General features: G+C 48.9%; 1 protein-coding gene across 6 annotated transcripts in view; it reads left to right on the forward strand.

Moving 5' to 3' along the window:
* Positions 1–27,955, forward strand: part of CADM1 (cell adhesion molecule 1) — a 133,707-nt gene that overhangs the window by 26,729 nt on the left and 79,023 nt on the right. The window lies entirely within an intron of this gene.

Consider the following 27,955-nt stretch of genomic DNA (forward strand, 5'->3'; position numbering starts at 1 on the left):
CGGAAGGCGGAGTGTTACAAGGAGATAGCTGGAGATAGAGAGGCTGAGAAAATAACCTCAGGGCATCTGCCTGTGAGCAGGCATGTAAAAATACTAATTTTTGAACTTTTGACTTCAAATGGTTTGTGTAAAAATGTTTAAGTATTTTTTTCCTCTCAGATTTGATCTTTTTGAGTCACAAGACCTTTTTGTGGTTGGCAGGGCTCCTGTAACATATTTCTTTTTAAATGATCTCTGAAGTTGTTGAGTACACGGGTATGAAAGTGCCTGATGGAAAGCTGTACAATTTGTTCAGGCAGGAGCATAGAATGAGTTTCTTTTCAATGGAAACTGAGTTGGCTTTTTGAAGCTCCTCTTGCTGTTTGAGAAGAGATTTTCTATGTGAGGGCTCAACTGCTGCTTTGTGGCTCTTCCCAGTGAGCCTGTGAACAGCCCTGTGTGGAAGTACCCTCAGGGGTGTGCGCTGACAGGTACAATTTGGGGCAGCCTGGTTTCTTGAAACTGAAAAGTTTCCTAGAATAAAAAAAAATGAAAAATCCAGGGGAGTGGGCCTGGTTGGAGATGTTTCCATGTCAACTCCAGCGTTCTGTCTGTGCCCCATCTGCCGGCGTCGTGACGGGCGAGCTCCTTGGCTGAGTAGGAGCATCCCAGCACACGGCACCGTCCCAGACTGCGGCTGAGTCACAAACTGAGCCGCTTCCATTGGCACTTCCTACACACACGCTCGGAAATGGTCCCCAGAATCCCAGGAACGGCGACCTCCCCAGGCAGGGCAGGAGCTCTGAAGACTTCTAGCCAGGTGTGTAAATAAATCAGAGACCAGATCACTCCCCATGATGGCAGAGAGCTGCAGCCTGTCCCCCCAGCCCTGCCCCTTGTGCTGTCCTTGCAAACCTCCTGTGGGTTGCAGAGGTTGCATTTCCTGGGTGCTGAAGGTGACTTTGGTGAATTTGTTCCTCTGAGTCTGACTCTGGTGTCTTGAGGCAGGGGCTGGAACATCAGTGTGCCTGCCTGTGTCCTTCAGCAGCATTAACCACTTCAGTGTAAGTAACTTGGAGCTAAGGAACACAACAGAATGCTCCTGGCATGTTTCATAAATCCCTGAAAGCTGTTTTTCAGTCTTGGTCTCGTTCTCTGGGAAATGGTAACATGCACCAAAGGATTTTTTGCTAGTCTTGACTCTAGTTTTGACCTAATACAGCACAAGGACAAGGACAAGAGAGCAGAGAAATGAAATAGAGAATGGAAATGGAGGTGTCTTGTTTGCACATGGTACTTGGCAGGCTGCCCTTGGTGATGGGGGTCTCACCCCCTCGTCCCTGCAGCTTTCCCAGCTCTCCCAGTTACAGCTGAGCACATGGCAGAACATTTTGCTGAGTCTAGGACTTAATGAGGGGCCATGTTGGGAATAGAGTTGTGCTCCCAGACTGGAGTTCATGGTGGAGTGTACCTTTAATATGAAGTGACACTTGTCAAAACAAATGAGCGAGATTTTTATTGCATGTTCACTCGCTTGTAAAATTCGCTAGTCTGCAGTGGCTCTTAATCACCGCCGCGAATTAGCCAGGTCCTCCTGCAGTTCAATTACTGGTGTGTCATGTTTAAATTCTCCCTTGATGAACTGATGGTGAGATTATACGCACGGTTTCATAACAGGTAACGGGCAAAATACAAACACAGGAGGGGAGCACAGATGGTGCAAAGTGCTTAATCCACAGCGGGGCGAGGTGTGGTGGCTGCTGGGGAGGGATGTGGGGGAGCTCTGGGTCACCACAGCCAGTTGTGCCTCAGGGGAGGGCAGAGATCCGGCCTGGACCAGGATGTTGGTGTGACAAAAGGGGCAGGCAGTGCTGGCCTCACCACAGCCAGGATTCCTTCAGGTTGCCTCCATCTTCCAGTAGCATCATCACTGGCACTGGGCTCTCCTTGCTGTGCCATGTTGGTTTTTGACGATGCCCATGGCCAGTTTAGTATAAAATCCCGGGGGCAGAGGACTGGCCGGAGGTGCAGTGTTTGGGAGGCTGGTTTCTCTCTCTGCTGCTGCTGCTTTCCCGTCCCCGAAGGCGCTTCCGCGCCGTTCCACGGAGGAGCTGCTCGTGCTAATTGTTCCAGGCGGTGCTCAGGCACTGGCTGAGCCTCAGTGTTTAAACAGAGTGGCAGGTGGAGCAATAGATAACGTTAAACTGCAGCTCGCTGCGAGATGCACTCCCACAGACTGTCTGGGCCGCGGCGCTGCCTTCCCTCGGCTCGGCGCCGCGCGCAACTCGCGGGGCCTGGCAGCTGCAGGCTCCCCGTCTGGAGACAGCCACGGTGCCTCCCTTGTCCTGACCTCTTGCTCAAAATGAAATTCTTAATTACCAGGGAGCCGATGACTGAGTCATGCTGCGCGTTGTCAAGGAGACAAATAAAGCCCGTTGAACTGGCGGAGATTGTACTGGAGAGACTGGCGCGATTCCTCCTTGTTCTAGAAGCACTCTGAGGCTGTGCAGGCTTCCAGATGTTATGTACAGCTGCTACCTTTACAATATAGATTTCAAAATTACGTACAAAAAAGCAAACTCATTCCCTCGTCTCTTATCTGTGCTCTGGAAATTCTCTGCTTGCCTTGATAATGTGGTTTTCTAAGGAGCCACCTTGATAATGACCAGAGGAGATGAGATGAGATGCAAGAAGTTGTAATTGGAGAGGAAATAACATTTAGGAAGTGGGAAAGTGAAGATGCTTTCCTGATGCTGAACAGGTCTAACTGATCTCTGTAAAGTTTCCATAGAAAATTGAAATTAGGGTGTTAAGACCAGGGCTTTAAACTTCACACCGAGCTGCTAGGGCAAGGTGAATCTGGGGATGGAGTGAGTGTTGCCACATCTCTGAGTGAAGAATACCTGAAATATAATAGTCTGAAAGCTTGGCCCCTGTGCTGCAGTTTGATTACCCAGGAGGTGCCTTCCTGTGCCTGTACCCCACTCAGGGCTTGGAAGGATCCAGATGCACGCACCCGTCAGCCTGGCTGCTGAAATTAGAGGTAACAAATTATTGATAATTAGGGCTGTTTTTTTGTTTCACCATTGCAAAAAGTGAATTTATAAAAGCCAATTTATTTTTATCTCTGGCCTCGGGAACTCCAAAGCAGTTGTACTTATTCTTAATTGCTTGTTTTATGGGTGAAAATGAAGCTGGGATGTAAATGACGGCACGGGGGGAGGCTGGGATAGAGCTGCTGCCACACTCAAACCACGAGGAGGAAAACTGGCACTGAGGATTGCCTAATACTCCACAAATTCCAATTTTTATTAAGTTTAACAATGCAACCGTTTCAAACCATCCTAGAACTAAATATAGTAATGAAATTTTATTTGAAGTCAGGAACATTATCGAGATATGACTTGATGTGTGTAAGATACTGCACATCACCGGAGTGGTACAGATTGTGTTAAATGGGCCTGAAATAATCTTCAGGAAGGAAAATCGTTTTCTATTCTCCTTGACACAAAGTGTTTGTCACAGATACGCGTTCTTATCCACGTCTTGTTAGTGAAATCATTATACTTTTCATTACAACTTTTATGCAAATATGCCGGTTTTCCTTGATTAGGTTTACATGAATAAGCTGTAATTGTAGGCTGAGGTGATATTAATGCGCAACAATTAAATACGTAATTACTGTGTGTAATTGTGGTGTGGGGGACGGACGGCAGCAGCCTGGGCACTGTTTGGGGCTGGGCTGGGGTCCTGCCCTCGGGACAGGAGGTGTCCAGTGCCCAAAATGCACAAAGAAAGGGAGCGTGAGGCCGCGGGAATGCGCTTGCAGCATCCTGCTGCTGCTGCCCAGTATAAAGAGCTGGCTAGTTTTCACTTGTCCCACTTGCATTCCTCCTTTTGCCCACCTGAACATGTGGAGCCTTTCAAGAATTATATTTAAGGAAACTTTTTTTCCCAGGCAGCTGCTTGCATGTGCTGTAATTGCTGTTAATCTCTGTGTGCACAGGGCTCGCTGGAGCAGCGGCTGGTTTCCCTCCCTGTGACACTTCGCTGTGTCTGCAGTTGGTGCTGCACAGGAAATACAAAAAACAACCAAAAAGAAAAACTCAAAAGGAGAAATACTGACCTGTGGGTAGCTGCCAGAACTGTCATTTTGGCAAGCAGTCAAATGTGCCTGTGTAATGGAGGTGGCAGTGAGCCCTTCCAGTGCTGGGGATACCCAAGTGCCGCCCTGGGAGCGTCTCGAAGGCTCTGGTTCTGCTCTGGAGTCCCCGTGCTGGGAGGAGGTTTCAGTGTCACCCTGTGCTCCTGGAGGTGACCGTGAGCAGTGAAAAATGTCTTGGCAAAGGCAGGTGTTCAGATGTTTTGCTTTTTTTTTTTTTTTTCCAGTCCAGAGTTCCCACAACTCTAATTCCTTTATTTTTAGTTTGGAGTGGATTTTTCTGTTGTTTTTTTCTGATAAGGCAGCAAGGCTCCTCTGGTGGCCCCTTTTTGGGGGGTGCAGCCCCCCTGTGCTGTGCTGTGCTGGGACCCAGCACAGCAGAGCACAACTCACTATCTGCAGCCTGAAGAATGAGTTATTGTGCCGCCAAGAATTGTTTGAAGAATTAAAATTGACCCATTTCCTTCAGGCACGGGCGAGTTAATACTCGGGAGTGTTAACATCGTAGGAGTGATTTGAGAAGTATTATTCGTCAAATCCCTGTGCTCATATGTATGTAGGTATAAATAAAAAGGCCTCAAAGGTTGTTTCAGCATTTATTAACCTCTCCTCCTCTTCAGGGGCTTTACTTGGCCGAGGCTTTATCTGGTTGTGTGGTTTTTTCTGAATTTGTGGAAGTGGAGGAGCAGCTGTCAACACCTCCCTGGATTGCAACTTGTCTTTGTCCAGGGTTTTATATCCAAGTTCCTGCATTTGTGCTAATTTTGTTTTCCTGGCTTTTTTTAGGTAAGTGAGCACGTTGAGAGGTGGGATTTGAAGGCTGGTGTTTGGCACGGGACAGGTTCGGGCTCGGACAGCGGATCAGGCAGTTGTCAGCCAGGAGATGCTTCATTAGTAAGTCTAGAAATGATGGGTTATGAAAAAATGCTTCAACAGCTTTTGGAGGTTTTCTGGGGTTCTCGTGTTTGGATGAGGAAAGGAGGACTTGGAACTTTTCCTCTCACAACACTGCAGGGAAAACCCAAACAGCCCTTCCTGTCTTGTGATTTCTGTTTCTGATTTTCTGTAGTATATTTAGGAGTGTAACTCTTCAAGGAGTAATTTTTAAATACAGCTGGATTCCTGGGCTTGGGAGTGTTCTCCAACCTCGTGTTGAAAGGGAGCGTGAGGAGGTAGGAGGCAGCAGGGGTGGTTTGTTGTTTTTTTAAATAATGCTTAATCTAGAATTAAATTCAGAGGAGTGCCTGGAGAAAATGAGATCTCTCTGATCAGATGCTCAGAATACTTTTTGTCTTCTCTAATAAGCAAGAAAAGCTAGTAGAGGGAATTACACGCTGGAAGAGGAATTTTAATAGCAACAGATATGCAAGAAGGGAGGGATCTCAGGTGAACAGGGGCTGCAGGCTGGTGAGCAGGAGAGCCTTTCCCAGCACGAGTTGTTGTGGCACGGACACAAACCTGTTCCTCCCCAGCAAAGGCAGAGGAGAGGAACCAGCTCCCTTTGCTTTCAGTCCCTGCCTGCTGTGGGAGGCTCCCAGCAGGAGCAGCATTCCCTGTAGCAGCCAGGTCCTTTGCCCACCTCCAGTTACCCTCCTCCTTTGGCACAGGGAAGGAGTTTAACCTCGGGGAGGGTCCTGTGGCACACCCTTCCCTGCCTTCAGCTCCTTGTTGGAGTGTCCCACCACCACTGAGTGCAGAGGGGAAGATCCTCCTTTTCCTCAGGTGTGGGCACACTGCAGGAAAACAGAAGCATCTCACAGTGCCTTTTTGCCTGTGAATCTGGTTAAATAATACAGGATTTTGCTGCAGGTGCCATTCAAGGTCGGTTACTCAGTGTTGCTGTAACTAATTCCAATTAAAGCAGAAAGCTTTTCCCATTTTTTAAAAAAGAAAGACTTAAAAGCTTTAATTTGCTACAGTGAGCTGCAGCTCATGGCCTGGCCAGAGTATTCTGGACATGCAGGAGATGTTCCTTGCTCCAGTAATGCCCTCCTGAGCTCGGGAACCCAGGCTGCATCTCCCAGCCTCAGCATTCCAGAGGAATGGGGATGGTGTTGGCACCTGCGTGTCCCCAGAGAATCCTGTGGAGAGGTCTGTAGGGGGAGAAGGGAAAAATGGGAAGAGAAGCAGGAAAAATTGCATTCCTGGGTAGGAGCCACTTAGCCCAAAAGCCGTGTGTGCTGTGGGAATCCCGTCCTGGAGCTGCAGCACCCGCGTGCTTGTGTTCAAACACGGAGATAAACGCATCCATCAAAATTCATGATTTTGGGGTTTTTCATGGAGTTGCTAATTATTGAACATAACTGCTTATTCATAATTTCTCTTCTCCTGCCTGATAGCCCTAATCCAGTATTTGTGTGGCTGTCATTCCCATGGCAACAGACTGCTGTCTGAGGCAGAAGATTATTAAATACCGAGCAGCGCATTAAAATAATGGGCAGGTTCTGACTTAGAGACTTTCGCATGGGGGCAAACTTCAAAAAAAGAGAACACTCTCACAAAAAGCAATTTACTTTGCCAGTAATGTTCTCTATTCCCACAGCTCTCACTGGAGAGAGCTGTTTGAGGAGCCTCGCAGCCCATCTCCTGCTCCTCCCGCTTTGCAGAGAAATCCTCGGCTTATGTTTATGTCATCGCTCTGTTGCCATGGAAACTTTGTCACAAATGTATCGTGACCTCACAACGGGATGGCAAAGGAGGAGAATGTGGGCTGGAAGATGACATTAGGAATGATCAGCAGCAGGGGAAAAACAGCCCCAGGCCTTGGGAGATGCAACAGAATAAAGCACAGAGAAGGAGCTGGGGCTGGGGAGCATTTACCTGAGCACCACTGCGGGCACCCATCCCACCCCGATCCTGCTGTGCAGGAACTCGGCTCCAGAGCCATTTAAAGCTCCAACTTTGCTGTTTCCCCATCATTTCCAGCACTGTCAGGTGTCCATGGCAGAGGAGCAGACCCTTCCCTTCAGCCTGTGGTTCAAACAGCAGGGCTGGGAGCTGGGGGGCAGCTCAACCTTTTATAAGCATCAGGTATTTTTCTTTTTGGGATTTCAGCCCTGTGTCAGATGGGGACGAGGGAACAGCAGAGCCCTGGGTTTGCTGCAGCACTGCTGCTCTGTGGAAGGTGTGTTTGTGAGGGTCTGGAGTGACAGGTGTCAAGGTGATGCTTTTTGATGCCTTTCAGAAATCAGACTTCCCCTAATGAAAGCTGCAGCTAAAACGTGAAAGAGGATTAAGCGAGGATTAATAAAGGAAAGGTAGACAAGAGATTTGATTATCTGTCACAGAGATACTGGCTGGGTAGCATGTCACAGCAGTGAGATGGAGCAGAAGGTTCTGCACACCTGGGCTATCGATTGGTGCTTTTTGCTCATTTGTGCTGACCCCAGCCTGGTGCAGTACACTTCCCAAAGCAGAGGATTTCCCCTGGAAGGGCTGCTGCTCCTTCCTGCCTTGCAGCAGGTGAGAGCTGCCCCAGCACTCCTTGCTGCCAGGCCCAGCAGCAGTGGAGCTCGGGCAGGTGCTGGTGTGGCGCCTCCTGAACATCAAATCAAAGATGATAAAAACAGAGAGGCTGCTACAGAGAGCTGGTGCTGCTCCAATGTTATCTCCCCGTGCAGGTGCTCCAGGCAGTGGAGCCGCATCCAGAAGTGCCATTCTCTGCATATTTCATGTATTTTTAATACAATCCTTCAGAGCACTAATAAGATCTTTGTGCAGCTTGAGCGTCACTCGGAGCCAGTGGCAGTCCTCTGAGGGGGCTGTGTGTCCTGCACAGCCCTGGCACACCCTGGCTGCCTTGGCTCGTGGCCTCCCACCTCTCCAGGGCCCACAGGGCAGGTGGGAAACTGGGGACAAGAGGCTGAGCTGGAGCCAGCCAGCCCAGCAAGGGCAGGGCAGCCTCCCCTGCCTTGGAAAACCCTCTTGGAAAACCTCATCAGGGGATTTCTCGTGGTGTGCTGGGACAGTCAGAGGATCAGCATCTCCTTGCTGTTTATCCCTTAGGTTTCCTGCAGGGAATAAAACGAGGGCTGGACTGATTTGTAGACCGTGTGCCTCAGCACTTGCTTTCTCTCTTAAGCAATTTCCCTGTCCTCTGGCTTCTTAAGAGCTTAAGGATCATTTTGCTCTTGCAGTTGGTAATACGAGAGGAGATCAGTAAGTACAGATCTCTGCGACCCATAAACCGTAAAGTCCTGCCTGCAACTTAAACCTCGGCGGCTTTATTTGCTTTGTCGTGGCTTCTCACATGTGTTGGGGTTTAACAAACACGAGTTTTCCCTCTGGAGATAGACTTAAAAAGAGGCTGTAAGGAGCAGCATTGTTCTCGGAGCATCTTGTCTCTGCTCTGCCTTGAGGAGCGTGTGACTTCAGGAGGGAGCAGCAGCAGCTCTGCTCGGGCTCTCTGCTCTGCGGGGTTCATTTGCAGCCCGGGTTTGTTTTTGGCTGCAGCCTGCAGTGCTGTAGGGACAGCTCTGTACAAGGAGAGTGCTCTCACACTCCTGCACGCTGCTGGACCGTGGCTGTGCTGCTGGGAAAGCGTTCTGGCTGCAGGGGTGCTCGGAGAGGCCGCGCAGGTGCGGCGCAGCAGGGGAAGGAGCGAGCTGGCAGCGCGGGATCCTGTGAAAGTAGGGCATCCCAGAGCTGTTGTGTAACAGCAGCTCCCCTCCCCAGCCAGCCCTCTGCCTCCTGGGGAATTTATGACCGAGTTCACTGCGATTCTATATTTGGCTGAAATATTGAAAAATGCATTTGCTGTCAATGGGTTCCTTTAATATAAAAGGAAGGAGATTTATGGGAAGAGGAGCGCTGGCATCACAAGTGCCCTCTGTCTTTACTTCTTTACTCAGTTCCATCTTCCCCTGGACCTGCTTGAGCCAGGTGTGTTGTTGGGGAAGGTGGGGATGTGAAGCTGTAAGGGTAACTGGGATTTCCACCTCCTGGGAGATCCTGAGGACACGGGGCAGCACTTAGAGAAGACTTTGAGGGTTGTTCCTTTTAGTGTTCTGTCCATTTTTAGTCTTGAGCTTTTTCAGTTGAAGACAGAGGGTTAAAACCAGGGAAGTGTGACCTGGGAAGCAACAATTCTTAGCTTTAACTTGACTCCTTTCCTGCTTGTGTCCAAATATGTGACGGTGCTTTAAAAAGACGCAGTAAGTAGCTCTGAAGGATGCAGTCCAAAGTTAGTCAAGTTCACAGCTCCCACCTCTGAATAGAAAATGTGGTTAGCAGTCGGGTCAGGGCTGCAGTGAGTGGGTGTGTGCGAGTGTTGAGACAAGCACTTGCTGAAGCAGAGGCACCGGAGCTGTGGAGTGGTGTGGAACTGGAACAGGCTGGGCACGGCCACCAGAACTGTGTCACAGCCATGGGCCGGACACCTCCTGCCAAACAATCCTCACTTTATCCTCCTGCTGCCCCTGGCAGCCCAGTGCCTTTGCCAGCACGTGGATCCCTGGGCTCCAGGAAAAGCCAGGGAGCTCTGGAGCTGCGAGGCAGGGCAAAATTACTTGACTCTAGAACCAATGAGGTGTAGGTGAAGATCTTTCTAGAAAAAAATGTGTAGGGAAGCACTGAGATTTGCAGAGTATTCAGTCTAAGATCATTGTTGTGGGTTCCATGGGAGCGTGTGGCACAAGCCAGAGGGTGACACAGCTCTGTGAAAGGACATTGAGGAGCCTCGGTGTTTGTGTGGGATCTGGGTGTTTGTGTGGGATCTGGGTGTTTGTGTGGGATCTCGGTGTTTGTGTGGGATCTGGGTGTTTGTGTGGATCTGGGTGTTTGTGTGGGATCTCGGTGCTCAGGTGGGATCTCGGTGCTCAGGTGGGATCTCGGTGCTCAGCTGGGATCTCGGTGCTCAGGTGGGATCTCGGTGCTCAGGTGGGATCTCGGTGCTCAGGTGGGATCTCGGTGCTCAGGTGGAGCCCCAGCTCCAGACCCATCCCTGCTCTGTCATCCCGTGCTGGTGGGTGCAGCTGAGGATCAGTGGAACACAGGGCTGTGGTGTGGGCAGCATGCTCGTGGAAAGGTGCTAAGGAATCCAGTGGGAAATGTCTTTGTTTTTGTTCTTTTTGATGAATTCTCTGAATTGTGTGTCTAATTGCGCTCAATTACTCCCGCCTGGCGCAGGTGGGTTCACGGTTTCCAGGCAGGGATTGTACATTGATTTCTTTTGCAGGCCTGGAGACAAAAGTCATTCATAAAGGACGAGGAACTTTGCTCTGCTGTCAGTGTGGGGGGTTGCATTTCTGCCTCTGTATTGTTGGAAGCTTCTACATTGATTCAATTTGAAAACTGAATGAGAAATTAACGTGTTCTCGTGTGGACACATTTCAGCTAAATTATTAAATGAAGTGGTCGACTCTTCTCCCTGTATTAAACCAGCAGAAAAACTATAATTAACTATTTCATTGACTGAGGAGGAGCAGCAAAATTGATGTGAGACATTGACCTCATAGATTTTTCTTGCCTGTGCTGTGAAAGTGAGGGTGAGCTTTTAGGAATGAGAGTGGTGGGTCAGCTTTGCTTCCAGAAATACAAATGGTTTCAGTTCATTATTGCATCTTTTCTGCTTTATCTCTCCTTCCCCTGGGCAGGACCTGCTTCTGCCTTACTCTGCTGGGATTTAGGGATCCCTTCACTCTGGCACTTGACGTAATCCCTGTTCTCCTGGTGTTCTTGCTTTCTTGTGTGGAAGGGAGGAGGCACAGCACAGCCTCTGGTTGGGATGTCTGTGTTACAAAACACCTGTTCCACTTACTCAGCACAACCAGCTTTTCCAGGAAAAATCCAGCAAGTCTCAGGCAGCAGCAAAGGTCACTTGGTGTCAGTCCCTGGGATGCTGGCAGGTGTCCTGGCTGTGCTGGGCACCATCCAAAGCCATCTGCTGCCAGGTGTGCTGAGGGTGACGGGGAGATGCTGCCCTGGCACAGCAGCCTGCTCCTGGCAGCGTGTGAGTGTGAGAGGCAGCACGTGGGGAATGAAGGCTCCCTGGGGCAGCTGAGCAGGGCCCAGCTCTGCCTCAGGGACGGAGAAGCACTGCCCTGAGGGATGGAGGATGAGAGGTTTGTGGCAGAAACCAGCCTCCTGAACAGCTGGCCGGTGATGCTGGGGGTGCTGTGACCCTGGCTGACCCCTCATGTTCCCCAGGGCTGTAATCTCAGGATTCTGGGCGCAGGGTGTGGCTGGGATTAAGCAGAGATTATGTAGAAAATCCATGGGATGTGGAGTGCCGCCAGCTGTTTGCTCCAGGGGATGATGTTGTCGTGGTTGGAGGAGCAGGCAGTTTTCTGTGCAGCACAGGATAATGTGCTTTTGTAAAATCTGGGAACATGCAGCTCCGTAGAGCACTGCACAATGAGAGCTGCAGGGTTGCATTCCCCTCACTGTGAGTGCTGCCATAATGCAGTACTCCAAGCCCCTTGGAGACAGGAAAACACAGGCATTTCATCCAGAATGCCCAAGTTAGTCTTCTAGTACAGAATTTTACTGGGCACATAGGAGTGCACTTCTCACACGGTGTGCCATCAGTAATGGACTCTGTTGGTGCCAATGTAATACCTCGAAATATCCCAACTGTGCATCTAAATATGTTAAACACAGAATCCCACAATGATTCAGGCTGGACAGGACTCGAAAGCTCATCTCATTCCAGAACCCCTGCCATGGGCAGGAGCATCTTCCCCTGTTCCAGTCTGCTCCAAGCCCTGTCCAAGCTGGCCTTGGACACTTCCAGGGATGGGGCAGCCTGTGCCAGGCCCTCATTACCCTCACAGTGATAGCAGGGCATCGACAGGAATAGCAGTTATTACATCTGCTGATTTCATGCTGCAAGTTTCACCAGGAATTGCTTGGGACTCCATGGGGCATGTGGTATTTTGGTATAAGGCAGGTGTGGGAGGGACATTTGTGTTTGCCCGATTTGAGGAGTAAACAGGGGATGTTTTTTGCCTGTGGTTTGCTTTTGTCCCCTTTCCAGCCAGGCCAGCACACCTCAGTGCTGGGGAGCTGCTGAAGCTCCCTCACTCTAATGAGCAGCACTGAGGGGTGCCCCAGGGTTCAGCTCTGCAGCCTGGAACTGCACAAAGTCCCGTGTGGCACTGGGGGTCTGTGAAGTGTGTTCACATAGCTCTGTCTTACATGTGGCAGCTCCTTGAACCTTATCAATTTTTAATGGTACTCTACTGTAATAAGAATATATGATCACTCACTGGGCAGGAGAGGCTGAAATCCTTGTGAATGCAGGTTTTTTGTGAGGTTTGTGAGAGCAATATAGCAGGAGGCATTTAAGGCGTGCTGGAGGAAGAAGGTGAGCTATCCATCAACCACACAATCTTGGATTTGAGTCTTCTATTTAGATTAAACACGTTAAGAAAGATGGATGGTAAACGTATTTCAGCAGCATTGTCCCCAAACCAGAGTGGAATATAAAGAGTTTGGGAGAAGGATTCAATTACACTGGCAAATAGCTTGAGCAAGAGCTGGGCAGGAAGGGAGCTCACAGGGCAGTGGGATGCGGATTTATGGAGTTCTGCGATAAAAACATGGCTTTCATTAAACCCTCCCGTTCACATCACATTTGTACTGCGTGGAGACGTACCTGGAGTTGCTTCAGTGCCACTGTGCAGCTCTTGATGTGTGTGTGATGGTTCCTGTGCATGGATGGCATCCCAAGCTGAGGCTCCTTCCAGCTGGAATTTGGGCTGTGATGTTGTTGGGAATCACCTCTGTGCTGGTGCCTTTGGGTGACTGGTGACTCAGAGGTGATCTTGGCATTCCCTGGCTCAGGTGCACGGAATGGGGAGAGGGAGGAACCTGCCCCAGCCCTTTGGTAATCCAGTGCTGGCTCAGGGCTGTGTTCCTGAGCTGCTTTGATGCAGCCAGGACGGGAAGGGTGAGTCTGCTGGTTATGGCCAGAAAGAAATGAGTTGTATTCTTGGCATGTTAGGGACGTGCTTGAAAAGGCCAAGGCATCAAGGTGGCTGTGTTATTACAGGGCTTCCTTGTACAATTAATTGGTGCCCAAGACAAATATGAAGAGTTAACTGTATATTCTACTGCAGTGTGAGGTTCAGAGGAGCAGGAGTGGGACCTGCCAGCACTGCCACAGTAAAGCCCTTTTCCTACAGCGTTCCTTGAGGTGTGCAATTACCTGGTGCTTGCAGGCAAGATGTTTTCTTATCTTGAGCCAAAACTTTGTTCTTTTCCTCCCAGTCTGGCACTTGGCAATTAAGGAGCCGTGTGATGCCTGTACTTTGATCTTTACCTGCTTCTGCAGTCCCTGGTGTTGCTGTGGCTCAGGGAAGGGGCAGTGCTGGCCACTGCTGTGACCAACAGCTCTCGTGGCATTTTGCTGCCAGTGCTTCAGAACTGTGCTCCTTCTGTGAAAAACAGACCCCAAAACCTGCTGCACTCAACCTCCCATCCTCACAGGACTCAGTTCTCTGCTAATGCTCCTCTTGAGGGGAATTACAGCACAGGGAAGAGTTAACATGTTTGTCTTCTCAGTTGTGGTTCTTTTCATTCAAAATAGGTGATGTTGCTTGTTGCTGTTCTTTGTTCAGCTGATTTGCCCTTGCTTGGGGGGGTGTGAAGTTCCAGTAGCTGGCCAGGATTGAGTGCTGGGTGGGATCAGGATGAAGTTAAGATGCAGGGAATGGGTGAGCTGCCGGTGTGGCTGTGATTCATCCCAGGGGTTAGCAGTACATGGTTTTGTGCTCGGGTCCTCCCTGCAGTACAAACATCTCATATCAGCTCATGGGCTGTAGGACAAGAGGCCCCAGTAGGTTTCTGAGACTTGTGAGCTCATTCTGCTTTCTCTGGGGCTTTTTCACTTGGCTGTTTAACAAAAAACAACACAGAAGCTGAAAAACCCCAACCCACACACGCGTTCGCCTGGGATTTCTCCCCTCCTGGAGTTTGCCTGGATGCACAGCCTCTGTAGGATAACTTGGCTCTGTGTCTTGCTCTCTTTCTGTATTTTAGGGAGGGTTTGTGCAGGTGGTTTTTTATATGGAGGTGGTAGTTAGTGTTTAATTTCCTTATAGCTTTGACTGAGCCAAGTGTCCAACAGAGCTGCCTCTGTGTGTTTGTGTTTCCAGACACCTTCCCTGGATCCCTGGGGTCACAGGGGTTCCCCAAGGTGGCAACATCAGGATAACCTCTCTTAACTGAAACTTTTAATTCAGCTGTGTGGATTTCCAGTATAATTTTCTATCCCATTTTTGGTCCTTGTTGCTGTGCATGCTGCAGAGTCCCTGGGGTGGCAGGGACCTTGCAGTGCAGGCTCCCAGGCTGGAGCAGACCTGGAGCCATCCAGGAGAAGGTGACTTGGATGATTTTGTAGCCACAGGAACTACCAAAAGTCTTCCTGCATTTTTTATTGTGTCTGTGGCCTGTCAACCATTCAGATTTTTTTTTTTTTCCTTCTTTCAGGTTTGGTGGCCAGCCAACATTTAGGATGTTTTTTTCACTCCATTGCTCAAGTCTTTTCATTTCACACCATTTCCCGTGTGATTTGGGAATGTTTGAGCGTGTGCCACGCTTGTGCTGTCGAGCCACAGTCGCCGTGCTGTGAGCCAGGTCCCAAGCCTTCCCTCCAGTTCCTGGAGGTGGTAGAGAAAGTTGTGTAGGTCAGCTTGGAATCATCATGCTTGCAAAGAAAAAAATTAAAACTGACTTCAAAGGACAACTCTGACACGGTCAATTAATAATTAAAACAGTTTTTTAATGAGCTATGCAATTACCTGTGTGTCCCTGGAGATGATAGTTTATGGTATTATTGCTCAGTGCCCTTTCTTTAGTCATGGCAGATGACATCTGTAATTTAAAGCAGGCGAGACATTAAAGTGACAGAACTTTCATTAACCTTGTCTAAAGTTTGTTAATGACAAATGTCTCGTAAAAAAAAAAAGCTATTGTCAAAACAGCAGCTTGGTGTCAGGAGGAGGCTCAGAGCTGTGGCCCAGGGTGGCTCTTTGGCCAGTGAGGGTGTGAATCCTCCTGCTGTGCCCGGGGCAGGCAGGACTGACTTTGATCCCCTCCCACCCTGGAATCCTGGAATGGAGCATCTCCATTACCTGGGCTCTACTCACAGGCTGCACTCCCTGGGGGCTTTCACTTGGCCCTTGTGCTCGAGGAACTGCAATGAGCTCAGGCTTAACATTTCACTTCAAATTGTGGCTTAGAATTTGGTTTATCAAATTTAAAACCTCGGTCTTCTGAAGGACCCTTGGAAAAGCAGGATGGCAGGAGGGGCAGGGGGCCACTCAATGGGAAGTGTGGCCACTGCTGGTCCTGAGCAGGCTGCCACATCTCTGTCCCCAGCTGTGAGAGGCCACAGTCTCTGCCTGCTCCCAGCCCTCACTTCTCGTGGGGATTTGTCCCTGCATCCATCAGGAGCTGGCTGGGAGCATTTGGATCCTTCTGTAAACACCTTCTCATGAAATATCAGCAAATTTCACAGCCTTAACTCTCAGGTGCGAGTTCTCTGGGGCAGCATTGTCCACTGGATGCCCTGAGGAGTCAATTTAGTTCAAAAATTTAGTTTAGTTTAACTGGGGTCCTGATTAAAGAAGAAATTACCTGCTTGAATCATGAGCAACTTTGTGGGAAGGGGGTGAGGCTCAGGGAGGTGCCTTAGCAAGGAAGTTGCTTTGGAAAGGGTCAGTCACATCTGAACATCTCAGGGGTGAATGCCAGGATACTCAGAAATAGAATTTTTGCAGCATTGTATCAGTGAAGACACTTCAGGGACAAAAAACCATTTTGTTTGGCATTTTTGCAGCTGCTAATATGGAACAGGTAGGAAGTGCCTTGTTAAGTTATTGATTACCTTGAGATGAACTTACAGGAGTTTATAGCAGCACACTGTGCCCTCAGACTTTGTTAAACTGGATTAATTTTTGCTTCCTGTCCCGTGAGGCTCCCAAACCTATTAATACTGACTGCAGCGTTGTGGAAGCGTCCTTCTGGCAGAACATCTCGGCTACGAGCGCGCTTCAGATCACGAGAGCTCGGCTTCATCTGCCTGGGAGAAATGTGGTTTCCCTTTTCAAATTAACAATAAGGAATGTAAATGCCTGTGTGAGGGTTACACAGCATTTCATGCCTTTGTTTGTTGTGGCAAATTGGATTTAAAACACTTGCTCCTGTGAGAGGGTTTTATGTGCCCTGAAGAAAGGATTTGCTATAGTTGCTGGGGCCCTCCCTCCCATCACTGTGTGTGTACATACAAACACACACACACACACAAATACTGTGTTTGTGTGTGTGGATGGAGAAGGCAAATGCAAGATCTGCCTGTTCTAATGTCCCAGTTTTGTCAGAATTTGGGATGCTCAAGCAGGAGCAGTCTCTAATCCCGGTGTCTCCTGATTTCAGTGTGGAGTTCCTGTTGGTCATTTGTTGGCATCAGATTGATATCTCATCTCATTTGGGAAGGAAATGAGACATGCTGATGTTAATGGTGTAGTTATAACCCAAGGTAGACTCTTCATTCCGTGTCCCCTTTGATTTTGCTGTAATTGTCCAGTAGGAAAAGTTGTGTGGACAAAGGGCACTCACTGTGTGGCTTCTTACAGTGCCAGTGTCCTGATGGAATCGAGGCAATCCTTTGGTTTCCCATAGAAATTCCACTTGCTCTGTACACCACCACTTCTTGATAAAGACAGGACAAAACACTGCAGACCCTGTGGATTAGTGTCACTGGGAGAGAAAGGGCAGCGGGGATGCTGTGGGCAGCATCATTATAAGTAGATTTTGAAGGCAACTTAGATTATTTACAGCCTTGTCTGCGTGTCTGGTGACCCCAGAAATGCTGCTGGAGCCTCTCTGCACTTCCAGGATGAAACACCAGGTCCCTCGTGGCTGCTCTGACCTTCCTCCCTGTGCAGGTAGCGGCTCTTTGTGGGGATTTCTCAGTTCAAGTGGTAGCAGAGGTGCTGGAAAGAGAATAGCTATTATGTCTGTTTATCTAAGTAAGACATAATGTGTATTCCCCAGATGGGCGTACCATGTTGCCAAACTTTTGTCTACAAATTGCTAAAACCGGTTAAGCAGGCACGTTTGCAAATGCACACGGCTCTAGGGAACGCACTTTTGTGTGAAATAGCCCATTAATTTGAACAAAATGTTTTAAATAGTTTTAGATGATTGTTTCTAACAGCTCCGTGTCTGGAGGAGTGGCGGATGAAGAGATGTGGATGAAGAGATGTGCGGGTGCCATGGGATGGGCTGGAGAGGGCAGACCTGGCTGTGTGGAGCACAGAGCTCAGGGCTGGGGAGGTGTCTGCTCTGCTCCTGGCACAGCCAGCAGCAGCTTTTCCAACAGCCAGGACTGCCTGGAGCCCTGTGTGCTGCTGTTCCACTTCTCTGACCCTGCAGGAGCATTCCAGCTCGCCAGGCCCGTGGTGTCTGTGCAGGGGGATGTGTTTTCCCTGCTCCTCAGCTGCCTCTCAGGTGTTTGAGGAGCGTTCTCTTTCCAGTCTCTGTGTGCAGCTCGTGTCTTCCAGGGAGCCTGCAGGGCCCAGGCCGGGCACAGCTCCAGCTGGAAGCAGCACCTGGCTGTGCCTGCTCTTGCCAGGCTCCCTCCCAGCCCGCAGCGTCTGTCCCGCTGCACATCCCACCGCTGCTGGCACCTGGCAGCAAGCAGGACACATGGGAACCACGTCTCGCTCCTTCAGCTGATCCCCCAGCCCGTGGAGAAGTCCAGCACCCCTTGTTTATCCAGGATAACTTTGTATGAGGTGTGAGGAGGTGGCTTGGCAGGATGGTGGGATGCTCACTGGGTGCCTCCTTTGATTTGTGGCTGGCTCCTGTGTGATTTCATGGCAGATGGTTCAGCTTTGCCAGTCTAGAAGAAGGCTAAAATAGGAACAGGTTTGTTTTTAAAGACAGCCAAACAAGCGGTGCATGGCAAACTTGTGATTATTGTGGTGTTTCTTGGTTTACAATGCAAAAATATCAAATGCTGTGTGGTTCAGGACTGAGGGTGCTGGGGGGAAGCAAGGTTAAGCAGCATCTCACACCTTCCACTTCACATCTCATTATTCATTGCTAATAGAAGCCTGGACCATCTGTGTCTGCAGAGAACATTTGGATGTGACAGGCATAGGAGATGTTACAAAACTTTCTGTGTGAGATGTTTATTTCTGGCGTGTTCTGCTCGTGCTGTCCCTGTGCCTCCCGCAGTGGACGAGGAGCCCTCGCGCTGCCGGGGGCTGGCCGGGATGCTGAGGTGTCTCCAGGAGCTGTGAGTTGATTCTCACATTCTCTTTAACTTGCAGACAACCTCCCAAAACCCTCTCGAGTTTTTGCCATGTCTTAGCAGTGGTGCTGAGTGTCCATCCAAGGCCATGGGGTGGGGAGCAGAGCATCCAGAGTATCGTGGCAGGATTGTGAGGAGGGGAGCAGAGTATCTTGTCAGGATTGCAGGGGGAGCAGAGTATCTTGTCAGGATTGCAGGGGGAGCAGAATATCTTGTCAGGACTGCAGCAGTCTCTGCTGAGGACTTGCTGCAGGTCCTGCCCCTGTCCCATCCCTCCCTTTCTGCTGGAGCCCTGCTGTTGGGATGCCTGGATGGGCTGAACCCAGAGATGGGGCTGCAGGTGTTCCCTCTGCCCCACAGCACTCACAGCACCCCTGAGAACATTGCCTTCTCCTTTCTCTACAGTTCTGCTGGAGGGGGACTTAGAATATCAAATATCCATCTCCCCTGGAGGGAGGGAGCTGCTGTGGGATTTTAAAATTCTTTTATGTTTTCTTTCAGCAGTGCTGAGGAAAAATATCTTCTTGGTTCCATCAGTTAAATTGATGCTTATGAAAGACTTAGCAAATACCCTCTTTCCATCTGTTTATTAGGCTTCTGAATTTAGGCAGTAATCAGAAAACCAAACAGAAAGGATCGTGCTGAGTATGAAGTCCCTCCCACTGAGGTTTCAGTCATTTGGTGGCTGTGGTGGCATCCAGAGCGTGTTTCCTCTCCTGAGAAGAAAATCAGATGTGGCAAAGTTGGCTTTTGGGGGGCTGTGTTCTGAACTGCAGCTCTGGCTCTGTGTTAGCAGCGAGCCCCTGAGCCCCAGTGCTGCTGGCAGCAGGGACACACGAGTGGGCACCACCATCCCTGCGTGTGCCACTTGTTAGAGAGGACAGGATCCATTTAAATGCTGAATAATTGAGGGCCAGGAGTGCAGCGGGTGAGACGTTAAGGCTGGCTACTTAAGGAAGAGATGATGGATTCCTGCAGAATCCTTTTTTCTGACTTTTTGAAGGCATTTTAGGGAGAGATTCTTCCTAAGGGGATTGAGGTCATCGCTCTTTCCTGTTTAAGACCTGGTGAATTGCCTCTTGGACACTTTATCTCGTCAATGACACGGTGTTCAGTCAGGGGGTTCTGCTGACAGCGTGAACCACACGAGCACAGCTCAGTTTGTGAACATCAGCAGAATCGGAGATGGAAATACCTCTGTAGTGTTGGTGATTTAGTCATGGAATGTAAAGAATTTTCAACAGTAAATGCACCGGCTTTTGAAGTTTCTTTATCCTCTGCAGAGTTTTAACTTAGATGGCAATAGGATATCAGTATTCATTTTATAGAATTTTTTCCGGAAGATATTTTTCTTATTTTTGCCAGCCTGACGTCGTTTGCATTCAGTTCTTCCCTTATCAATAACTGTAGAAGCAATCCGAGCGGAGTTTGCAGAAATTGCTTTGTCTGTGCTTTGCTCCTCCAGTATTTATTGGCTGACACTCTAATGTGATTATTTCTCTGTGTCCCTGCTAAAGACACAGCTTGGAAAGATGCTACCCCGAGATGCCAAATCTGCACTTTTCTTCATATGAATTTGTGAGAGAACAACTGTTTATTACAGGCACCTGATTTGAAAATTATTCCTTTGGAAGATGAAGATTAAGCAGTGTTGAATTTATATTTGTGATGGATAGGTCCCAGCTCTGTGATAGAACAGTAGGAGTGTTGAAATCCTGGAGTGATTTCATGTGGTTGTGCTGACAGGAGATGGTAAGAGAGGGAAGTTTTTACAGGACAAGAAACAAGTTGCTGAACTTGGCATCTGCAATAATCTCAAATTGGCAATACATGCCTTGGAGCAGAATATTTGGCCACTGAGCTGGAAAATTGTTATCAGTTGTGGCAAGGTTATTTTTAGGCAGTAACATCTGTGGAACACCATTTCCTCAAACTTTCACTATCTTTTGTCAAGTCAGCCAGATGTGACTCACTTGAGCATATTGGGTGGAGAGGAAAAAACAAAGTGTTGTGTTTACCAGAAATGCAAACATGACCTTTTCGGGATGAAGGCAGTCTTTATTCCCAGCCCATGGAAGAGGCAATAAGAAAAGATGGATTTTCATCATCAGTATTAAACCTCTTTACAGTGCAGTATTGTGGTCCAGTGCTCTCACAGAAATCATGTCAAAGAGGGTTCTGCAAAAAAAAGCAATTTTCTCTCCTTGTTTCAGAGCAGAAAGGGGAGGGAGCCGATGATGGTATCTTGATTCTTGGCCCCATGTCACCTTCTGTCCCAAGGCTTGGGCTTGGCACTGCCTTGAGAAGCTTTTCTCACCTGGAGATGGGTCTGACCTTTCCCAGAGCATCCTGCCCTGGGAGCAGAGTGTTTCTGTCCAACCTGGAGTCACCAAGAAGCCCTTGGCTAAAATAGACAGAGGGTTTGGTGTCCTGCCAGTGTCACAAATGCCATGGCAAGGAGAGTCCCCTGTCTTTGCAAGCTCCAGTGCCAGGAAACTGTGGAGCAGGTTTGGCTTTTTGTGGATGATGAGCATGCTGGCTGTTTGGGTGTCTCCAGCATGGAGGCTGTCTCAGTTTCAGAGCTGCATCCCCACTGCTTGCTGGGCTGGGGAGCTCTGCAGCTCTTCCTCTCGGTGCCTGTTGTGGCACAGGGGAGGCTCTGCTGTCACCACGCCAGCTCCGAGTGGGACCGGGTCGGCTTCTGTCACCCTGCTGCAGTGCCCGAGGGAGCGGGAGCCTGACTGCAGGGCTCACAAACAGCTCTGGCTTCAAATCCATTGCTGACTGCTGTCACCATAAGCAGATTTGTTTAAATAACTTCTAAACTTTGCCAGGATAAGTTAACTTGCAGCACTGTACTCGCAGCTTGCTGCTGCCGTGGTGCCGGAGCCCAGAGAGGAGGGCAGCCCCAGCACAAGGGGTGGCACTTTGGGGAGGTTTGGGGTGGGTTTTGTAGCCCAGGAATCACGTTTGTAGCATGCAAGCCACAGTGGAATTGCCATGGGAGACTGTAGGAACCCAATGGTGCATTTTACTGCTCGAGGAACCCGCAGCATTAAGGGCATCTCATCCTCTAGCACGGCTTAGTCAAAGCAAATAAGCCCCAAGGAGGTATTACCTGCCAGGCTCCGGCTGGGGCGTTAGAACAGGAGTCAGACCTTGACATTTGATGTCTCTGAAACAGGTTTTGGCTTAAATTCAGTTGTTTACTACTGCAGTCAGGAGCAGATTTGTTAGACAGGGCTAATTACATGTGCTTGTTCCAAAATCATTTGGAAACTGTAACATTTGTTGCTTTTCAAGCGCTTTAAAATATGCAAATATTTCATGCAATGAAGAGAGCTGATTTTTGCAAGAAGCCACAAATGGTGTTACAGCCAAATGTGATTTTAGAGGTGGCCCAAAGCAAATCCGTTGGGTCCCCTGAAAGGAGCAGGGAGGAGGAGGACGGGGAGGGTTCTGTGGCTGGTGCCAGTGTCTAATCACAGGTGAGAGCTGAGCAGGTGGAGAGCTTGTTTGCTCTCTTCGTCTGGAATTTGTTAAACAAGTAGTGGGAAGATGACCAGGAACCATTCCCAGTTCCAGATGAAGGGATGTGCAGGGGGTTTCTCATGGGTGTGTTTCTCACAGTGCTGCTGTGCATCAGCCAAGAGGGGCTGGCACTGCCTTCAGCAGCACTTTCAGGCTCTGACCCCTCCAGTCTGAGACCTCCTGTGATCACAGTGTTTTAAACATTGCTGGGTTTCTGACTATGAAGTGTTTGGCTGGTGCTGCTCAGACGTTCTGCTGTGTTGACAGGATCCAACACTTCCCCAGCGAGTGGAAGCCCAGCCTGGCCCTCTCTGCTCTTGTCTTGAAGAGTTTTATAGAAAACTGGTGGATCTGGGGCCTTTCAGTGTTCTGCTGAAGGTCCAACCTCCCCACACCACGTAACTAGATGAGACCCTGATCGTGTATCATGGGAGCAGGATTGGGAAGTGTTTCCTTTAGGTAAGTCCAACCGCCCAAAGGCTGTTGGAGCCTCCAGGAACGCCGATTCCTCCCGTATTTTAAGACTGGATAATTTTATAAAAGCCCTCTTACTTTGTTTGTGTCTTTGCTGGAAACCATGTCTATCTGCCAACCCTTTGGAAATGTCATGATGTAATTATTTTAACGGGCAGTCTGTGCTCCTTTATTTGGGGGATATTAACCTTTCTAAACAAAAGAAATGTTAATATACATGGGAGACGCAGCTAATGGGATTTCATTTTTCTTATTAGAACAGACTGGAGTTCTCTTTTTAAATTATTGTAAAAGAATTCAGCAAGTCGAGTAATTGCCTTCAGCTAATCCACGATGGCAAATTTGAATGTGAATATCCAGATCATTCTGTATGGATGGGAAAAAGTAATGTGATTTTCTTGTTTTTTATTTGCTTTGGCTAAACAGTGTTGAAGGATGATATAAATTCATTGAATCTGAAACAAAGAACATGCTAATTATTAATGCGCCGAGTTGTGATGTGCTGTGAACATGCTGTTTAATTTGCAAGGCCTGTGGTGGCCTGCTTATATTTCATTGCATATTGATTCGAAGTTTATGTTTGTATGTGGTTTGGTGGTTTTCCCTGATAGCCAGGGAATTTCAGCTGGATTTATGGGCTTTTCCCCTGGTGTGGACACCGTCAGCAGATCCAGGCATGGCAGCGCTGGTCTGGACACAAATGGATAATATTTACAGGGCTTGGTGCAGGTTGACTGGATGGATTCAAAGATGAATTTCTCTGTCTGCAGCCTGTCCTCAAGGCTGCCTCCTGCTCACCAAGCAGCCCCTGGGCTCGCCATGGCCCTTCTGGGGCAAACACTTCTGCTTTTACGAGCTGATGCTGCATTTTAAGTCATTCCTTCCCCGGCGTGCCTTGCGGTTGGAACGCGTCGGGATAAATATCCCAGACTCTGCAGGATTTATCGTCCAATCTCGATTTTAAAGGGATATTTCCAAGTGCTCTAATCACTGGCTTTATCTGCAGCCAACTGGTGTGGTTTGCAGCGTTCTGGGCGGCTCCGCCGGGGCGCGGAGGGAGCCGCGCTCACAGTTAACGGATACACAGCGGAATTCACTGTGACCCCCCGGTGGATAAAGGAGGATGAGTGGAAAGCCGACTTGATTGCATGTCTGGAAGAATATTTGTGCCTGATTTATGTTCTAATTTTGGTATTGGGCTTTCTTGACGATAGTAAAATGTCACATTAGCATGGAACTTTCCATCTGATACGCTGCGAACAAACAGCGGTGCTGAGGCCGTTGTTGGGGCTTCCCTGAACGTCGGGATCCAATGGCTTTGCTACAGCAGAGTCTTGGTTAAAGCTGTGCTTCTATGTGCAGTTTTGTAGGAATACTTGGGAAGTAGTTGCCTTCCCTTTTCCTCAGAAGTGCTCAGGGCGCTGTGCCTGGGGTAGTTAATCCTGGTGTTACAGTGTCAGGATGCTCATTAGAGGCTGGAATAAAACAGCCTCCAAAGCTTGTGGACTCCCAGATCCTTGGCAGTGTTGAAGTACACGGGTGGGGGAATTCCTTCTTGGCACTTCATGTTTGTGTTGGATTTTGGCTAGAAATCAAGTGGAATTTTCATCCAGTGAGAACTGGCGTCATGGACCCCTCAGTGGCGCCGTGTCAGACCCCAGGCTCCCCAAAGTGTCAGCTGCAGTGACTACCCCCCAGTGCTGCTGTGGGAAGCTTCCAAGAGCTCATCTTCTGCAGTGTTGGAGGCTGCTCCTCAACCAGTGATATGAAGGAATTAATAATTCATCTTGTGTCTGTAGGAGGAAAATGAGTCTTAAATTTGATTAGTAAATGACAGGTTTCAGCCTGGTAATTTGCAGCCTTTATTAACAAACTTGTAGAACTTATCAATAACGCTGGAAGCCTCTTTATTTTGGGCACCTTTATTGTAGCTGGTGTCATTTCTCCCGGGAAAGAAGTGCTGGTATTCCTATCTTGAGCCAAGCTCATTAAGGCTCCAGGACTGTTCCACTTGTACATGGTGCCTCTTGCCAGTTATATGCCACAGATGAGTCACAAGCCTGTTTTGATTCCTGGTGGTTCTCCGCCTGCTTTGCCAAATCCCCCAAGATTTCTTTTTGAGATGATCCTCAGTGGTTAACCACGACTTAGAGCCTGTCCACAGATTTTATGTGGGATTTTTGGGTTTCTCTCAAGTGGTGGTATGAGGCACGCTGCGAAGAAAATAGTAGCCATATGTAGTCTAGTCTTGTGGAAAGTTGGGAGAAGCTGTGGAGTGAAACTTCCAAGTCTTGGAGTTTCCTTGGCTCTGCAGTGCTGATGTGCTGGAAGCTCTGCAGTGACTCAGTGAGAGGGACTTAAAAGTTCCTTGAATTTCCTAAAAGTCCCAAGACAACTTGAGGAGCAGTTTGTTTTCTTGGTGTTTATTTTAGTGCCTTTGCACCCTATTGGGAGGTCATGATCCAAGCCCTGCTCAAATGGGGAAGTGCTTTGGTTAAACTGTGCTGCGCTGTGGGTGTCAGGAGGATTCACTGAGGAGGAGGAGGGTTCTGGGGCTGTTTGGGAGGCCCTGGGCTGTGGACATGCTGGCAGAGCCTCTCTCTGAGCTGGTTTGCTATGCAAATTGGCAGCTGAGCGTTGTGTTGTGCTCACTTGGGATGATGCTCTTAAAAGTTGTGCTGCTTTTGTAGATAAACACGAAGACATCCGCTTTCAACTTCACATTCTTTAACCTTGTTTTATTCCTTGCCTAGTGCTGACACTTTCAAGGCAGATGAAAATCAGACTAAATTTAGCAAGGAGCAGAGCCCCCATCCCTCCTTCCCCCCCACCCTACCCATTCCACACATAGCATCCGTATCCTTTTGATTAGTTTTGCCCTTGGTTTCTGCTTCAGATGAGAAGTTTTGCAAAGTGATGCTGAAGAGAAGCCTGGGGTTTTTATGAAGTGAGCCTTTGGCGTGGCATGTCTTCACTCCTTTGCAGAAGTGAATCTGGAGACTGTTTCCCTTTGTTGGGCTGTGCCCTCCTCTCTTCCTGTCTTGGTCCTTCTGCATTATTTGTGCTTCAGAGAGGTGGATTTTCTGTATCTCTTGGTGCAGGATGGAGCCACTGATCTGGAGAAATGTCGTAGCTGGTACTGGTGAGCATCAGTGTTGACAGTCCTTGTGCGTGCTGCTCCTCACTGCTCCTCCGAGAGCCCTCCTCAGACATTCCCCAACTCATTTAGTCCCATAGTCTCATTTAGTCCCTGTTTGAGCAGAGATTAATTATTTTGCTGTGTTGTGATGGCTGTTTGAAGCCGAGCCCTCGGGGGAAGGAATTTTTTAAGGCAGTTGAGCCTCAAGATTTAATTTGAACTCCTGTCTCTGCATTTGGACAAGCAGATTAATTGACCCTTGATAGGTGTGGGCTCTGCTCCAAATGAACAAATCCCAGCTGCTTCCACTGTGCCTGTGCATGGGCAGATAAATGGCTGGGATGTGTGAGGTGGGACGCTCAAACCCTCACTTGTCCTGCTGAGAAGGGGAGCTGAGTGTCTGGAGATGATGAGTGAGGCTCTGGTCACCTCATTCATGTGACAGACTGCTCCCAGCTGGCTGCTCCTTTCCAAAGGGACCCCTCTGAACTGTTCCCCAGCTGCCTGGGGACTCTGTCTGCCCAACCCTCGGCATCTCCCTCAGCTCCTCCCGTCTCTGCTGCCTGGCTGTTCCTCGTCCCCAGCCCTTCATCCCACATCACTTGGTGTGCATATCTAATGAGGAGAAATTGGTGACATCCAGGATTAGCTAACCCCCATGGCTTGTGAAATTAAGCCCTCTTGAGTGCTGAAATGCTGCTCGGTGGCAGATCAGCATTTCTCTTATTAAACATGCAGCTGGAGAACAGGACTGGCTGTCCCGTTACCTCCTCCTGGAGCCACTTGAGCTTGCCCCGTGTGCCTTGGCCCCAAACATCCGTGCAAATGCCGTGAGTTTCACCTGGTGCAGAGCCTGGGCACAGCCTGAGCTGCCCATGGGGACGTGTGGCACTTCTCCTGTGAGCTGGGATGTGCCAGATGCCAGCAAGTTCTTTGGGTGAGCAAAAATGCTCCCAGCAACTTTCTTCTTAAATAACAGCACTTTGCATATTCCCTTCTGCTTTTTACTTACGAAAAACAACTACCTGTGCCCTTTACTTTTGAAACCGAAGGGATGTGTGTGCTGTTTCCAGTTGGGAATGAAACCTGAGTTTCTCCAGCCCAAATCACATTTCCTCAGTGCTGTTTAGATGAAAATTACAAGTTCTGTGTATTCTCTTACACAGCTGATGTGATTTTTAGCTACACACTGATAACGTTCAGGAGCCAAACATAACAGTGGCTCTGCAGTATGATAAATCGGCCCTGGTTTTTAGGTCCTTTACTACCTTTGTTCTGAGTAATCAAATTAAAGTAATCTCTTATTACAGCATGGCAGAACCTGCACATGCAGCTGTTTTTTATGGTAGCTGCAGGTCTTAAGGTAAGTTAAAGTTATTTCAGTTGTTACTTATCTTTGGAATGACGATCATGACAAATGGCCAGTGTAATTTCTTTCCTTAGTAGATGGATAGAAAGGGAAGATATTGCACAGGCTGCTCACTGAATTCATAAATTTTTAGACTGGAAACACAGAGTTGGATATTGAAACACTTAACGTGACAAGAAGACAGAGAATTGTTTTCTGATCTTCTTGGTGCCATAAAGTGAAACTCAGTTGGTGAACTTCGTCAGCAGCTTCTTGTTGCCATGTAATTTAGATGGGAGGAGAAATAATCCAAGAGATGAGGATGGCTGGGGTTTGTTTTGCCTTTCCTGCCATGAGACTGGAGCTGTGGGGTGCAGCAGGCGTGTGTCTCAGGGTGACCCTGAAGGGAGGATGGGTGCTTGGGGCAGGGAGTGCAGTGGCCAGTCTGACAGGGATGCTCCATCAGGGATGCTGCCTCTCTCCCGTGTGTTTTGGGTGTTGGTAAAGCTCAGGGTGCTTCTGGGGCAGGGCACACACATGCTGGGACATGGCCAGGCCCCGGGGAGCCCGTGTTGTGTCAAGCAAATAGCAAAGTGCTATTTGAGTCTGCTCTCCAGTGGTATCTTCTTTAGCTGCGTGTCTCTGGTTCAAAAGGATAATGATGTTTGGTTTTAGGTCAGATCATGCAGTGAGGGGCCTTCCTTTGCTGTCTCTTGGCTAACTGGTATGGACAGGAGCTGCAGAAAGGACATCCAGAAACCAAAGTGACTTGGCACGAAGCTGCAGAGCGATGTCTTAAGGATTGCCAGCAGTGCTGATGGGAATAAACTCCTTCCCTCGGTCCTGGGCTGGCTCCGTGCTCTCCTGCCTGGCTCCCTTCCTTTGCCAAAGTGCCAGGAGATGTGGTCAGCACAGAGCTCAGAGGATGGGTCAAGCTTCTCCCACAGTGTTCCTGCTTCTGTTCTGCCTTGACTGGGAGCCAGGCAGTGCTGGTGTGAGGTCCATGGGTTTGCTGATGTGCCGTTTTTTCTGCATGAAAGGAGGTTTTATTTAGCATGA

The sequence above is a fragment of the Poecile atricapillus genome, chromosome 25, assembly GCF_030490865.1.
Source record: "Poecile atricapillus isolate bPoeAtr1 chromosome 25, bPoeAtr1.hap1, whole genome shotgun sequence".
NCBI lineage: Eukaryota > Metazoa > Chordata > Aves > Passeriformes > Paridae > Poecile > Poecile atricapillus.